The sequence below is a fragment of the Drosophila sulfurigaster genome, chromosome 3 (genome assembly GCF_023558435.1).
Source record: "Drosophila sulfurigaster albostrigata strain 15112-1811.04 chromosome 3, ASM2355843v2, whole genome shotgun sequence".
In the NCBI taxonomy this organism is placed as follows: Eukaryota; Metazoa; Arthropoda; class Insecta; order Diptera; family Drosophilidae; genus Drosophila; species Drosophila sulfurigaster.
Genome location: NC_084883.1, coordinates 24002836 through 24019816, shown reverse-complemented (window position 1 = coordinate 24019816; position 16981 = coordinate 24002836). Strand labels below are relative to the sequence as shown.

Sequence of the window (16981 nt, the reverse complement as noted above, 5' to 3'; positions counted from 1 at the left end):
CTTATCGAGCATTGTTCGCTGTGGCAGCAGCAGCAACAGCAGCCTTTAAGTGATTTTCGATTTTAGTGATTTGGCCTTTCATATGCAAAGCAGCCAAAGCAAGCACGAAGCGGAAAGCGGCATGCAAACTGCGAAAACTGATGACGCAGCAGGAGCACTTGAGTTGACTTGAGTTGACTTGACTTGACTCGACGCGACTCCACTCAACGCGACGCGACGCGACTAGACTTTGGGGCGTGCCAGCAACAGCAACAACAACAACAACAAGAAGAAATTGCCCGTTTAGCGGTTTATTTTAATGGCAACAACAACAACAAGAACGGTTTATGCATTTTGTCGCCTGGCAGGTAAAATTTTCATAGCGCTTTTTTTGTTGTTGTGTATGTTTTCTGAAATTGCGCCACTTTTGGGTGCTGTTTACAAATTTGATTTTCGTGTTTGATTTGCTGTTGGGGCGTGAAAAGGGCAGGACTGTGATGGGGCGGGGGAATGGGAGAATAGATGAGGGGGGCGACGCACGTGTCTGCGAAATGGAAAGCCAAATGGCAGCCAATGTCTGCTGCCGACTATTTATAGTCTGACCCCAGCTAAATGAAACTCTAAATTAGACACTACATAGAGACAAAGTGAACGACAAAGTTGGTAGAACGGGTGAGAGGAGGGCGTGTAAGGGGGGTTGGAGCTGCGAGCGGTTAGACAAAGCCAGCGCATAATAATAACTGCAGCTAAGCCAAAAGAAACGCAAAAAAATACGAGTGTAACATAATCAAAGCGGCGCCTAAAAGCAGCAGCAGCAGCAGCAGCATCAGAGCAGCGACGGCGGCAGCGCTGCTGAGAGCGACAACAACAGCAGTAGCAGCAGCAGCGACATCGTCATCGCAGCGAAGGGGAACAAAATGAACAGAATGAACGCAGAGCCGAAGCCAGGCAGACACGAACGAAAACGAAGTGTGTCTTCGCAAAAAGCCGAAGAGCAGCACGAAGCGAAACGAGTGCACAACCGTTGGACCAATTGTGAAAAACGAAGCTTTTTGGGACAGGAGTAAAAGCTCTCGTTTGGAGATGCGTGCGCAGGCTGCGCTGCTGATGTCGAAGCCGAAGCTGATGCTGTTGATGCTGTCGTTACTGCTGATGCTGCTGCAGCTGCAAAGTTTGTCTAGCATTTCCCCTTCGCTTAGCTGCCAGCTGCGCTGTCGGGCTTATCTCTGCATCTCTAGCCGTTATATGTGTGTGACTGCTGTTATGTGTGTGTGTATGACGGGTGAAGGGGAATGGACAGGGAGATGGGGAGAGGTGAACGATGTCTTTGTGCTCTTCAGTTTTCGCGCACTCTTTTCATTTGCGGAGTTTTCCTTTTTGCGTGCGTCTTGCGTTGCTTTTCTTTTTGCATATCCCCGCCCGGAAAATTCATCGTGTCTGGATGCGACGACGTCGGTATAAAAACGCCCGCAACGCATTTCGTTGCTCATAAGTTGAAATCATTGCGTCCAGTGTGTGCTCTGTGCTGCCCTGTGTGCTGTCGTCCTGTCCTGTCCTGTGTGTTGTCCTGTGTGTCGTCCTGTGTGTGCGCTGTTTGCTGTGTGCTGTGCCCTCAAGCAGCCGCAAAAGTTCGTTAAGGATCCCACGCACACGCACACACTAACTCACACACACACACACACACGCACGCACACACGCACGAACGCACGCACATACGCACACGCACTCCAAAATTCCGAAGCTGTCAACAAGAAAGCAACTTTTGCAACAACAGTGAAAATTATTTACAAAAAAAGAATAAAACTAAAAAGAAAAGCAAATCAAAGAACTGTAAAAACGCTACAAAAGTGCAACAACAAGCAAAAAAAACTGTTGAATAATTATGAAACAAGATACAAAAAGAATAAAAGGAATTTAAATAAATTAACACGAGCGACGCGAACAGAGTTTTGATTTGAGAGATTTTTTAACTGTGCACGCAACAAAACAAAGTTTTCTTTTATTTTCGTTTAATTTGAAAAGTAATTTGCATAATTAGTGGGTCGGCAATAATTAATAGCGCGTTTCTCTTTTGTTTTCAAACTAAAAAAACATATTAAATAATTATTTAACTCATTCGCACAACTTTAACAACGGGCAATTAACAGGGCAACAGAAACAGCGACAAGAACGGAAACGGAAACCAAATCGTACTGAACTGTAAACTGACCTTCATGTAGCACATGTAATTACCACACACATGCAAACACACACACACACATACACACATACGCATACACAAAAGTATAAACAAATGTTTGTATAAAGCGGCAGTAAAAAAGACAGTTTAAAATATAATTAAAATGACATTTGACTGCAGTTGAACAGCTTTGTTAATTATGCGCGAGAATTCTGAACTGAAATGCTCAAACAACAACAAACAAAAATAAAAGCGAACGAAAAGATATTTGAAAAAAATTAAACGAAACGAAAAAAAACAAAATGGAAAATTACGATACAAAAAAACAAAAAAGAAAATGTATAGAGGAAATTCAATTGAAAATCATTTAATCATGAAAATATGTAAATTTGAAAATTATTGCAATTCCATTTGAAGGAAGGCGCCAGCTCACTTTGAGGTAAGCAAATACATTTTTGTTTAAATTCATTACATAATATCATCAGGTCGTTAAACAATGCATTAATTATACATTTCCATTCAAATTGCAAATTACAACCAGCACACATACACACACACACACATGTGGTACACATTATGCATATGGGTTTCGGCTCAGTTTAATCATCCGTTAAAAGCAACTAACCATATTCTGGAATTTGTGCATTTTGTTGCACGTTATTTGGGGTCTCATAAGCTGCACCCTGCAGTCTCGATTGCATATTGATTGCTAATATTACACCGCATTTGAAAACGTAAAGAGAATTCAATTAATAATAGAATATCACATTAAAACAATTCCCTCTAATTTCTAAACTATGCTCTACTACATTTTCTAATGACAACTACTGAATAATGGAAAACATAATCATGTTTTACATGAGAATATTTATTTTCGTCATAGAGTCGAGGCTTCTTTTTTAGTATGAAATAGCTTCACAACTTAATATTGCGATTTTATAGACAAACTCTAATATTCTCTTATATTTTCGAATGATAACTAAAAAACCTACCATGGAATAGTTAAATATTCTATATAGTACTTATATTTAGCATATCTTCAATATTTAATAGTGCCATCTGATATCAGCTAATGACAATTACAAAACCTATCATGGAAAAGATTTAGGTATACATTTTTGTCATAGAACCTAGTTTCCCTTCACAGTGTGAAATGCCTTTCCTATATGTATTCTTAATCCAATTGTCTTCAATTTGACTAACACGCATCTATATTTTTTAATGATAACTACAATACATATATACCAAATTAAGCTAAAGGTAGGAATGACTGTATACTTTTGTATGACATAGCGAAGAAGCTCTTATTACAGACTGAAATATCTATTTAGAGAATCTTATAGCAAATATTGCTGTTTATGATGTTTATAAACTCTTACTTATATTATGGTTCCATATATTTTCAAATGGCAACAGCGATATTTTTAATTATTTATGTCATAGCGTCAAAGATATTGCTACTCATTATAAACACAATATATTTTACAATATTCCATATTGCTCTTTTATATAAAAACTCTTAAAACAATTGTCTCCAAGTTGTCTAATATATTTTTATAACAATTTCTAATGACAACTGTAATATCTGTCTATAATTGATAAGCAATTTTATACTTAATTTCGTTATAACACCAAAGCTTTTCAGACTTCTTATAAGTTTGAATTTTCTACGAATATTTAATATTGTCATAAGATATACAAAAACTTAAAATAATGGCCTCCAATTTGTTGAATATGATTGTATTCTTATATGTTATTTGTGATAGTGTCAAAGAACTTCAGACGTATTCTCAATATAAACAGAAAATTTCACAATATTTGACTCTCTAATTCTATCTCTGTTCGTCGAGATTACAACTACTTAGTATGAACTTTTTCTATGTACATAAGTTAAATTATTTCAAATCTTATTACTTGACTTTATGCTCAACAAATTTTGTTAAGGAATTTCCAATCTCAAATTTAAGAAATGCTAAAAAGAAAATGTTTGAGAAGAACCAATTATAGATTGAAAAAAGAATAATAGTAGACTCTTTAGTTAAATTATGATCTCAGCGATCTTTTTGATCTGACGCTAAACATTTTAAAGAATGTGGATAGTTATGTTTAGCCGAAGGGCTTTGAAATACATGAGTGTTCATTTTTATTACTTTCAAACTTTTTAAATAAATAAATAATAATTATGTTTATTACGTTAATTAAAATATTGTTTTGTAATTTGTGCAAAATGAAATGAAGTCGTAGAATATTAATGGAATTTAAATAAATCTACCGTAATTTTAATTAACTCAAATTATTGAGCATGTGCTTTAGAGTCTTGAATCGAGATAAGCCGACATCCGTTTAGGCCGAACTGTTTAACCCGGGACAAAAGATAGAATACTTAAATGAACTGAACCGCATTGCCATTGAAATGCGTTTTAATGCAGATTCAATTAAAAAAACACATTTGATTCATGTGGCAATTGCATTAAAAACTTGCAAATAACAAAATAGCGAAGCCGTAAATAAAAATGTCAATCAATTAAAACAGAATGAGAGAGTGAGAGAGAAGGGAAGAGAGGGAAATAAAAACAATATAATACAAATTAACTATATTGTATTTATTGTGTTTAAAAATGTGTTGTGACGGCTCATTTGTGCTCGACACAACGAAAAAACGAACGAATAAACGAATGGTTGCCATTAATAATGCGAATACGCAGAACACTTTCAGTTGCAGTTGAGCACGTCTGCATTTATTCATGAATACATACGAGTATTCATATTGCTATTCGTAATTTATATGTGCAGTCGATTAATTAAATGAAACAGCAACAAAAAAAAAACACAGAAGGAATTTCAATGTTGTTTTTGCATGTGTGTTGAAAGCGGAAGCGGAAGTTGCAACATGAGATAGAGATAGAGAATGGAAGGAGACGGAGAAGGGAAAGAAAGCTCATATGAAATTTTGCAAAAGAACTGGCAGCTGCAATCAGGTGTCTTCCATTAGAAAAAGCACAGACAAAAAAAAACAACAAAAACGAAGCAAAGCTGGGGGAAAATTCCAGTGCAGCACTTTAAATTCCAATTAAAAGGAAAATGTGAATAATTGCAAAAAGTGCTTACTAATGCAGCGGGTCTAAGTGTGTGTGTGTGTGTGTGAGTGAGAGTGTGTGTGAGAGAGTATGCATTACAGTGCTCGAAAGTCGACGGCTTTAACGCAGCTGCAGCTGTAGGAGCAGCAAAAAGCCTTGTTTCAGCTTGGCTTAATTGCATTTTAGTTGCCGAGCTGCGCAGCGGTCGAACTAATGCCACATGCAACCATCCAACCACCATCACTCCAACAACAACAGCAACTACAAACAACGGCGGCAGCTTCTAAGTACTCACCCACACACACACACAGTAGCACTTGTGCAGGCATCCACATATCGCACTTGACTGCCATAAGCCTCAACGCGCGCTCTCTGGATGTTGATTTGGCGCCTTTTGCCGACTGCCACAACTGAGAACTGAGCATTGAGAACTGCGAACTGAGAACTCAGAACTGAGAACTGCCAACTGCTAACTGCGAATGGCGAATGGCGTATGCTAGATTGAGCATTTGTGGGAGACGCAGGAGAGGGATTAGGGAGAAGGACTTGCTACTGCATTTTCCGCTGACATTTTCGTTTATTTTCCGATTTCCCTTTATGCCAAATGCCGTTGCAAAGCTTCCGCATATGGCATGCCTCCATCTCCTCTTTCACACTCTTCCACTCTCCATCCTCCTCTCTCACTCTTTATCACTCTGCGTCTCGCTCTGCACCTTCACTGGCTAAATGTGTTACTGTGTTTGGTCTCAAATCAGCTTCCGTCACATGCCAAGCGGCAAAAATAAACAGCGTGCTCTCTCACAAAAAAAACGCTGCACAAAAAAATTACAAGTTATTTGCGGTCGAGCAGGCAACTAAATACTCTTTTAAATGGTCACCAGGGATTGCTTATGTGCGCTTTGAGATACATATTTAATGAAAATATTGCAGAAATATTATAAAAAAGGTTATTAGTAGTCAGTTCGTAATAATTTCATTTTTGGTCCTTTGGGAACTCAACAAACCGAAATTTTACTGTAAAGAAAGATTGTAATAAACTTGAGTATATCTTTGATTACTACTACTTTTACTTCAACAGATTTATAGAAGAAATTTAATTAATTCGTAGCTTTTTTAAGCTACACAAACTCACTTTGTTCTCTCGACTTAATAATAACTAATTTAATACAAATGAATTCATTATTTTCGTCAACTCTTTGAATTAAAATTTACTGTAATGTGAGCAAGTAATGAAATACTAAATTTATAAATTAACACTTGATTTTATGAAGCAATTTAATTCTTTTTGAGAACAAAACATCTTCTGAAACTATAGTAAAATAGAATCAACATCAAGGCAACATCAAGAATCACATCAGGACTTGTAAAATATTGCCAATTTGGACCACAAAATCAAATGTAAGAAACAAATAATTTTTAGCAATTCATGAACTAAAGTGTCAACAATTTTACTATAATTTCCTACACACACTAACTTAAGTCTTAAGTATTATAAACGCATTTAATTTGCAGTATTTCTAAGCCTTACATGCTCGATTTTTTCTTCAGGCATTCTTAATAACATTCAACTAACACCTTTCGTTAGAGTATTCGCAGTGGGAAACCCACAACTGTAGCTGCAATGAAAGGAGCAGTCCGGGAACACTGTCGCTCGTTAAAGTTTGCCTTTCGTCCTGGCAGTCTGGCAGCCTGTTTGCAACAGCAGCAGTAGCAGCAGCTCCTCGTTTGCCTCACTTCTTGCCTCTGGTGTTAGACTTGGTGATGCTTTTGCTCTGGTCCTGCACTGGCAGCGATAAAGTGCAAATTTTGTTAATTATTCGTGCGTTGCCTTCAGTTTCGTTGCTTGCTGCTTGTGCTTGTGAAACGAGTGCGCAAACTTTTTGGCATAATTGCCACAATTTTTGCAGGATATGTCTGCCAACCAGCCCGCTTGTCTTTCAGCTCTCTATCTCTCTATAGCTTTTGAAGAGCGTGGTTAAGATGAATGAGGAGTGGAGGTGAGGGAAATGGAAGATGGAATGTGGCATCAAAAACGAACGCCTTGAAGCCGCTTTTAACGATCCCGAAAAGCGTTTGACTGACTTTTCGTTGATTGTCAGTTAAATTAGAGGTGTATTTTGCCACAGCAATTAGACTTGATTTCATTTCAATTATTTACCCAAAAGTTAACGTGACTCTTCGCTTTTCGCTGACCAAGCTGACGTTACACGTTTTCCTAGTTGTGTCACATTAGGCAACAGCTGAAAGCAGCAGCTGCATGTGGCACAATGTTTGGTCATGCAGCATTTAGAGAATGCGGAGCGGAGTGGAGAGGAGTTTGTGTCAAGCAGAGTTGACATGGCTATCCGCTGAGATTTGCGCTTTGTAAATTCATTCGCTTCGCATTGCTGAGTATCCTCTCGCTGTCTCTAAGCATATCCCCCAAACACACACACACACACATATACTTAAAGACAACATGACCAACAATTACACACACAAGCTATGCATAAATTATGCACTGTAGCGCAGAGTAGCAGAAAATATTAACTGCAACGTGGCAGCAGCAGCAGCAGCTCAGCTCAGCTACTGGGTTCATGCCACTTCGTGCCACCTCTCGCTGTGTCCGTAACCAGGTGGCAGCCAAACAAACCGCACACCGTGTGGCGGCCTCTGTGGTTGCAGCAGCCAACGTCAGTGTCTTCCTTTATACACATTGCTACTCTCTCTCTCTCTCAGGACTAAGCAACTCAGCTATGCAAAGCACTTTGTCAGCGCCAAGAGTTTGTCGTCTATATAAGATTAATGGAAGCTTAAATCAAAAATAATTAAATTAAATATAATAATACACTTAAGCTAACAATAAATGTAGTTCTAAAAGTTAATGTGAGATCATGGAAATAAATAATTTGTATATGCAATATAAATTAAATAGTTAGCAAAGAACATAACTGAATAAGACATCACATATTCGTAAAAAAGATATATTTTTATTTATATTATTAAAAATTAACTAATAGCAGCTAAAAATTAAAAAGCTGAGGAAAACTTTCTTAACTAATATTTTATCTAAGCTGATTGGATTTGTTGATGTCCTGTGTTTTACACAATTTAGATTTTTCTTTATAATGATTCCAGAATTCTTAAACTCAATGAAATTCCCTCTTTCCAGAATTCTTAAATTAAATTAAATTACTTATTTATTTATAATTTTTATTCAAAAATCTTTTAAGAGTCTTTAATTTATTATTCTTCGCTATAAGATTCTCCAACCTTTTTATTTTTATCTAATACTATTTAAATTGTAATTTTTTCTATAGGGGTTCTCCTAAACTACTTCAAAAAAATAAAGTTAATAAGCAAAATAACATAAATAATTTAAAACTATTAAAAAAATATATATAAAATCAATTCAAGTTTTTCATTCTTTATTGAATCTGTACTTACAACAAAAACCAAAAGTAATTTTAATACTCAGCTTAAGCTTACTCAGCTTACATTTACAAAAGTTTTCATCATAATTAAGAAATAGTTTTACTAATTTCTGTTAGATTAAAAAACTCTGCTTCAGTTGATTAACTATGCAAATGCAGGACTTGAAGTTTTTAATTGAAACTGCTATAGAGCTAAAGTTTATTCAAAGCAGTGTATTTAATATTCGTTGTACATATTCTGCATACTTGTTCTTAGCATCCACAGTGTGTGTGTTGAATGGATGTGAGTGTGTATGTGTGTGGTGTAGTGTGTGCACAGCAACTACTTTTTGGAGCTGATACAGCAATTTATTTCGTTAGTCAGTCGCTAGCTTTGCGTTGCATACTTGCAGGGGCACACACACACACACACATATGTGCAGATACAGACACACACACACACATTTAGCGGAATAAGCGACTTAGCATAAAGTGGTTTTTGGCTTGGCTTTTGGCTTTGCATTTGACATTTCTTGGGCCAACACACAAAGTTTGGCAATTTGTATACGAGAATTGCATGGCAAACGAAACGTGAGATGCGGCAAAAAAGCAGGCGAAGCCAAAAGGAGGATTGAGATAAGCGAAGAATTGCACTAAACTTGACTGCAAGCCAAACAACAACAATGAGAAAAAAACGCGCTAAACTGATGTGATTATAATACATTTGAAGAATGCGACGAAAAAAAAAACTATAGACAAGTCAAATATGTCTTAAACATTATACAGTGAAAGTTTAGAATGAAATTTAAATCGTATTGCTGAGTTTAGAAATTAGTATAGAAATCTTGAATAGATCTGGCGTATTTTGATAAAGAAGCTGACATTTAACTCGTCTGCCTTTAAGTGATAAATATTTCTGTCATCTGATATAATTATTTTCAAGAATTCGAGGAAAACTAAGAAAAATAGTCAAAGAAGTTTTAAACATGATTCAGTCAACAACTTATTTACAGTCAGTTTCAAAAAAAAAAACTTATTAAAATCACTCCTTTATAATAGCAAATAAAACACCAATCTTTCCATCTTCAAAATCTTCTCCAAAATCTAAAAGGCAATGCACAAATTTGTTTCGATTCAGTTTTTTAAACCAAATATATTTTCTCTTATTAATACGTATTGTCATCTTAATTGAATCAATCGAGTTGAAAAATCAGATTAAGTAAATAGTCATTTATGCTTTACTTAATCAATACAACTAGCAATATCCTTGGATAAATCTTTATAAAATAGATAGATAGATAGATAGATAGATAGAATATGCGTATGTCGATGAAGTAGAGCATAATTGTGTCATCAGTCAATATCCCCAAAATAATCTTGAAGAATGTGACGCAAAGCTAAACAGACATCAAAACAGTTCATTTACAGTCAGTATAAAATAAAGTAAAAATAGATATCTTTAATGAAAAGGAGAAATTCTGTGTCATTTGCCAATATCCGATAAATATATCCAGACACATTGAGGTGTAATCATTATATCTATAAAAGTTGCATCGATTATTATCAAAGTTCGCTACGAAATGTCTTTTGTGTTTGTTTGCTTGTCAATGTTAAAATATATTGTAGACTAACATAATTTCTGGCTGATTAAATTTGTATTCTACCATCAATAACAAGGCAGTTTCAATGAATAAGATGTGCTTTGTTACAGTTTGAATTCCACTTTACAGTTTCAAATCTAGCTTGTGAATGTTCATTCTTTATATAGCAACGAAATATGCAATTATCTGTTTGTTCACTGTGTGCCAAATAATACATTATAAATTGTAATAAATGTGCTTCGATTGCCTGCAACTTTTGGCAGCCAAGCATAATACATCAAAGTATTAATTTCATTAGTTTAATGGCATCAAAAGCGTAAAGTGCATTGCAAGTTGCATAAATTTAGGTTCTCGGATAAGCATGAACTAATTTTGCATTTATGTACAATATTTCAGGCATTCCATGTCACTTTTCTATATATAAATACTATAACGTATATGCATCTCTCACTCTCTCTTGCTCTCTCTCTTTCTTGGCTGCACTCAGTTTGTTTGCTTATGCTTATGGCCTGGCTTGGCAGTTGGGTCTTGAGTGTCCTGCCATGTTGGCAATATAAATTGCATTTCAGTGCAGATCTCTCTCGCTCTCTTGCTCGACGTGATGAAGCTGCTGTCAGTGTGTTATGATTGCAAATATATGACTGTGAGTGCAACTACTACTCGAATATTCGAGTGTGAGTCAACTCACGACGCACTTGAGTGCACTCACTGTCGCTGAAGTTGCAGCAGCTGCAGCACAATTCTTAAAGCTTTTCATCGCTTTCTTGTCGCACAGTTGTGGCCAAAACGATCTCATTAGCAAATCATTTGTCATGCATTTGCAGCTTTTCGTTGCACCTGCTGCTGGCTAAAGCAGGGAAATTCAATTTTCTTTAAGCTGAAAGAAAACTGCGTTGTAAGCAGCTAACAAAGCCAACAACTTTTTGCAGCAAAGCGAAAAAGCCAGCAAACGCCAAAGCTGCCAGCCATTACAACGGGTTCATTTTCAAGCTGAAAGAATCTCCAGTGGGCCCCCGCCCCGCCCACTTTACCGCCGCCCCCTTTCTGGTTCTTGCTGCTGCTTGCGGCAACAAGCGATAATAAAGTAAACTCTGCTTACTGCTCAAGTGCAATGGCAATTGTATTCGTTTTGCTACTCGGCATAACTACAGTGCCGCCAACAAGTATGCTGCCCAGCTCAGCTTCCACCCGAAGTACACTCCATTTTATAAGCAACTGTAAGCAAAGTTAAGTAATCCGCTCTCTGTCTCTCTCTCTGTCTTTCTCTTTACAATTAGAAGCGAGCTTGCAACAAAAAGCGGCCAAAAATGTTGCACAACTTTAACGAAATGTTGAGCTTTTGTTTTTGCCGCGTCGCCAGCTAAAAAATGTTGCCTCAGAAAAAGGTATACACTACACTCTGCACTACACTACACTACACTACACTTTACTTAGTTTATTTTCACTATTTTCTTTACGTTTTTTGCTCTTGTTGTTTTTGGCCTGCTCTTGACGTCGTCTCCATCTCCATCTCCATCTGGATTCTCCATTCTCCATCTCTGTCTCGTCATCGTCCTTGTTGAGTGCGAGTCCTCAACGTAGCTGCGGCATGCTTGGAATTTGCTTTGCTTTATGCTTTACTCTCTTGCCCCTTCTTCACCTCCTCATCTTTGAGTTTCCTTTCTTTTCCTTTTCCTTTGCCTCTTCTTTCCATTTTTTTTTTCCTTGTATTTTGGGCGTCCCCGTAAGTGCACCTTATTTCTTTCATTTTTTTCGCTGCTTTATAAAAGGTAGGAATTAATGCATAGAGCTCCGTCTGAATAGCATGCCTTTAGACCAGCAGAGAGAGGGACGGTGCGGGGCGAAGCGAGGAATCCACGACTCTGGCGACTGTCCTCAAAATTTGCGACGCCTTGCACCACTCACTAGTCGAATGCAAAGTGTCTAGCAGCCAGTTTTGGACTTTTTGTTTTATGGTTTAAGTTTTAAGTGAGGCGTCGAGAATATAAAACAACAATTTGCCGATTTAAATAGAATTCATGCCAAAAGAAAAGAAATATACAATTTTACACTTAAATTACTCGCCAAGTGCGGCTATAAAGAATTCCGCTGAAATAAAACAGCAGCGTCTTCTATGATTAATGTCTAGGGGAGGATAGAAATATATTATACAATATTTAAATAGGTTGTAAAACAGTTCATTATGCAGCGGCAGAAAAATATGATGATATTTTTCAGTAGTTGCATTCAGGATTTAACATTACAAAATATTTTTATCACAGGAGCGAAAATAATATAAAATTTATCACTAATATATACCAACTTTTAAAGTTGGTATTTTATTTTGTATTTTACATATATAGTATATGTTAATCAATTATAAATCAATTCATTTCTAGGAGATCAAATAATAATGAACTTGACATTTATATATACTAACTATTGAGTTTAGTATTTTATATATGTTATATATCTTAATAGTTTGCAAAACAATTCATTTCACGGGAGAAAAAATAGTATATAATATATACTAACTATTTAGTTTATTTATTTGGTATTTTATATATGTTATACTATATATACTAACTATTTAGTTTAGTATTTTATTTGGTATTTTAAATATATTACATGGGAGATCAAATAATATAGTATTTCACACAAATATATACTAAATACTGGGTTTAGTATTTAATTTAGTATTTTATGTTTAGAATTTACCAACTGAATTTTGTTCTCTCAGCAATATAAATCTATTTATTAATTAAATTTGATAACCTTTCTGCAATATTTATACGCATATTGTTCTCTGCTGAATAGAATAACCAAATAAAGCTATTGCCATGGGAAGCATGTCGCAAATCAGATTTAAGATTTGCGATTTGAACTGCAACGAATGGCAAAGTTTAGACTCTTAAGACGGGGAGTGGAGAAGTGGAGTTAACATCAACATACTCGGGTATTGCTTATCGTTTAAAGCAATCGCAAATCGTTTCGTTTTGCATAATGGCATTGGGAAAAATTATTCGGCTATTTTGGAAATTTGCACAAAGTTTGGCTACAGCCGAAAGTCCTCCTCCGTTGTCCTGCGTTGGTTGCGTGCTTGCGGGGACAGGCCAAAGTTTAGCCAGTCATGTCATTTGCATAGTTTTGTGCCAAGACGCATCCTTTTGCCTGGTGAAGCCTGGGAAATAGCTGCCGGATGCTGTTGCTGTTGTCAACAATCTTTTATGTGCCTATTGGCAAAATATATATTTTGAGACTCGACAAGAGAGAGAGAGGTTGAAATTCAATTGTCAAACTCTGAAGATATCACAGGCTTTCCACTTGAGTGCTCAATGCAAACTTGGTAGCACAGCAAGCCAAGGGCAAAAGCGAGGCTACAGAACGGGGGAAACATGCATAAAAAATTGTTTGTTTAATTTATTATGGTCTAAACAAATTGCTTAGGTTGTTAATGCGGCCGCATGGAATGCACACAGATATCCACAGATAGATATGACAAGCGGCAAATCGGTAGACAAATTAGCTAAAATGAAGTTGCATTTGGATGATTTATGGCCAAGACAATGGCCAAAATGTGGGTCGTTGCACAAACAACAGAGCAGCAAACAGAGAGAGAGAGAGAGAGAGAGCGGGGGGAGGCAGCGAAACAATGCAACTAAATGTGCAACCTACTTTTCAATTACGAGACAGGTCCAAACCGCAGGCAGCATGCAACGTACAACGTGCAGCATGCAGCGTGCAACCTGCAGTAGCAAGACTTTGGAACAAAGCAACCTCGACAACGACAATGGACCCGGGGCCCAGTGTGGCTGAGTGCATTTAGCTGAATTACAGCTGCTTTTTCTTCACCCACACACACGCACACGTGGCACACACGTGAGGCAGCTGACACCGCACACATCCTGCTCTCCACCGACCTTCTCCCTCACTTGGAGTGCAGTGAAGTGAGCTGCAAAGTGGGTGAAGGCCCTGCACATGTCTAAGGACGAGTCGCCTTTTATGCCATTGTCTGCATTTAGCAGTGCGTCTCAGTGTCCATAATGCCAACGAGGGGGAGGGAGGAGGGAATGAAAGGGACCAAACGGGGGCGAACGGGGGGAGCCACTCAATGCCACCCCCAAGTGGGCTACAAGCATCCAGTCGAGGACTCTAAGCCAAAGGCCAAACTGAAAAGCCAAAAGCAGCATTTGCAGGTGCAGCAAGAGAGAGAGAGAGAGAGAGAGAGAGAGAGAGAGAGAGCAAGAGGGTGAGGGCGGCATTCAAATGGGCGTGCAAATTAAATGATATTTTCATAATTTTCTTGACTTGACTGCTAATTAGCTGTACATTTAGCAGCCAAATGCACTGCGAACTAACTTTTACCTAATTGCTAAATAAACTGAAATATATATATGGAGAACTCAACTGAGAACTCTCCTCTGGCAACTATAACTGACTTTCTCTCGCTGGCTGCTCATTTAATTAGACGCTCAGGCAGAGTGATAACATTGTATTTTGCATTTTGCAGACTGGGAAATGTGGCTAAGCCTTGATGCATCCGTTTTTTAGCTGGCCGCTTTTCCCACAGCCTTTGCCTTTGCTTTTCCGTTTCCGTTTCCGGTCGCCCTTTAACTATTCCCCTTCTTCCTTCCCCGCTCTACTTTGAAATATTAACCCACTAATGCCACTGACTCCTGGGCATGATTCATTTAGCGTCACGTTAACCCATTAAGCACACGATACATTTCTGGTATGCTGCCTTGTTCTCATCGCGATTGTTGTTGTTGCTGTTACTGTTGTTGTCGCGGCATAAATGCACTGAGAGCTTAACATAAATGAGGACAACGCCAACGTTGCCAGCGTGTCCGGTTACAAAGCTCATTAGCGCCATCTAGCGTGCCTGCAGCGTACTTAAGCGGAAATATTAGAACATTGCGCTACATACAGAAAACGGTACGACAATAGCAAGAGAGAGTGCGAGAGAGAGAGAGAGCGATAGAGTGGGGGTGAGTGCGAGAGCAAGAGAGAAATGCATATATATTTATGCAACAGAAAAGTATTGCTCGTATCTGGGGTATTAAAACTGGTTAATGTCGAGCAAATGCTGCTGCATAAATTCTATAATCATAATGAGCTTAGCCAAACTGCATTTGAACAGATTCTAAAAACAATTTAATATTTATTGCGTTGCTTAAATATTAATGACATTGTAGCTAATGAATAGAACAATAGTTGAACAATAAACTGATTTATTTCGAGAAACTGCAATTAAAGTTCTTAATTTATTTTCCAAATAAATTAATTGCAACAATTAGAATAGAAATATAAATTATTATGCAATATATATCAAATTTGAAATATATTTCATTTTAAAATCAAAATAGTTGATTAACTAATTATTGCTCTAACTATAGCTAGCAAAGTCTTAATGTAATCTAAATCTATTTTTTTCTTCAAGCTGAAAATGCTCTAAATAATCTCTTAAAATCTATTCAACTTTTGAGTTTACAACAAAAAACTAATTTATTATCTTATTTTTAAAGCTAATCGATAGCAATCTGAAATTAAAAATAATTGAATATGAAAGTATTAAATATGGCGCATTTTATGCCACAATTAAATTTCGTTCTTAAATCAAATTAGTTAATCAGCAAATTATTCCATCAACTAACAAATTTGTAATGTAATCAAACTGTGTTCATTTTTTTCGAATTAAAAACTCTCGGAAAAACTCTTGATAATTCTTAGAGTAAATAATTGAAAATCACTTTTGAACGAGGTCGTTTCGGTTGGTGAATGGGAAAAATGTGAACGGGAGTGGGAGGGGAAGTGGAAAGTGGGGAGTGGAAGAGATTCGGTCTTAACTTTTAGAGCAAACTGCGGAGATTGATGTTGTTTATCTTTTTGAGCTGATGGAAAAGTTTTGCAGTTGGCATTTAACTACCTGCAACAAATTTGAGAACTGTGCGCGTGAAATGTGTTTCAACAATTTGCGAGCCATTTATAAGGATAATTAAAGAAACTCTCGCAAATTAATTTAACTTGGAATTTGAACAAACTGCACACAAAACAGCGCTCAACTTTGCGGACGAGCACAAATCAACAATTACTCGCAAAAAAAAAAAGAAAACGAACAATTTTTACTCAACTTGCAACAATAAACAATCAAGATGAATTCAATGCAGAGATTGGAGAGGAAAGACTTTATGCAATTGGCAACTTTTTAATCAAGTTGTGCATGCAAATCAAGTGAATGTCCATGTTTGGCCAAGTAATTGGCCAGATCGTTGCGTTAATAATATGAGAGAGTGTTCTTCTTTTTTATTTTCGCTAGTCTAGTCTAGTTTAAATGTGTGGCATGTTAAATTACAAAGCAGCGACACAAGACGCACAGCTGACGTCAGTGATTCAATTTGTCAGCTTGTTAACAGAACGAGTCGAGTTGAGTTGAGTTGAGTTGAGGCGTGGACAGGGGCCAGGATAAGAAATTATGTGACTTTTAACGCCTGCTCAGACGACGACGACGACGATGAGTTTGAACTTAATTAAAAACCTTGTAGAAATAAAGTCGTTGTCGACGCTGTCATCCTGCAGTCAGTGACGAACACACACACACACACACACACACACATACACAAAAGTAGTTGTTAAGTTCGATTTATATCGCGTCTGCTCTGCGGTTCTTTGCCTCAAAGTGCAAAGCGCTGTAATTCTCCTGCTCCACTCGAAATGTTGCGAAAAATGTTGCCTGCCTCAAGGATGAGCCTTAGATGTCGCCAATATATGGCAAAC

At 37.1% G+C, this 16981-nt stretch overlaps 1 long non-coding RNA gene across 1 annotated transcript in view; it reads left to right on the top strand.

Annotated features, from left to right (window-relative positions):
* Positions 1–1485: 1485 nt before the first annotated feature.
* Positions 1486–16981, top strand: part of LOC133842443 (uncharacterized) — a 39443-nt gene continuing 23947 nt past the window's right edge. The window contains exon 1 of the long non-coding RNA XR_009894398.1: positions 1486–2597. This is a non-coding gene — a long non-coding RNA (uncharacterized LOC133842443). The remainder of the gene's footprint in view (positions 2598–16981) is intronic.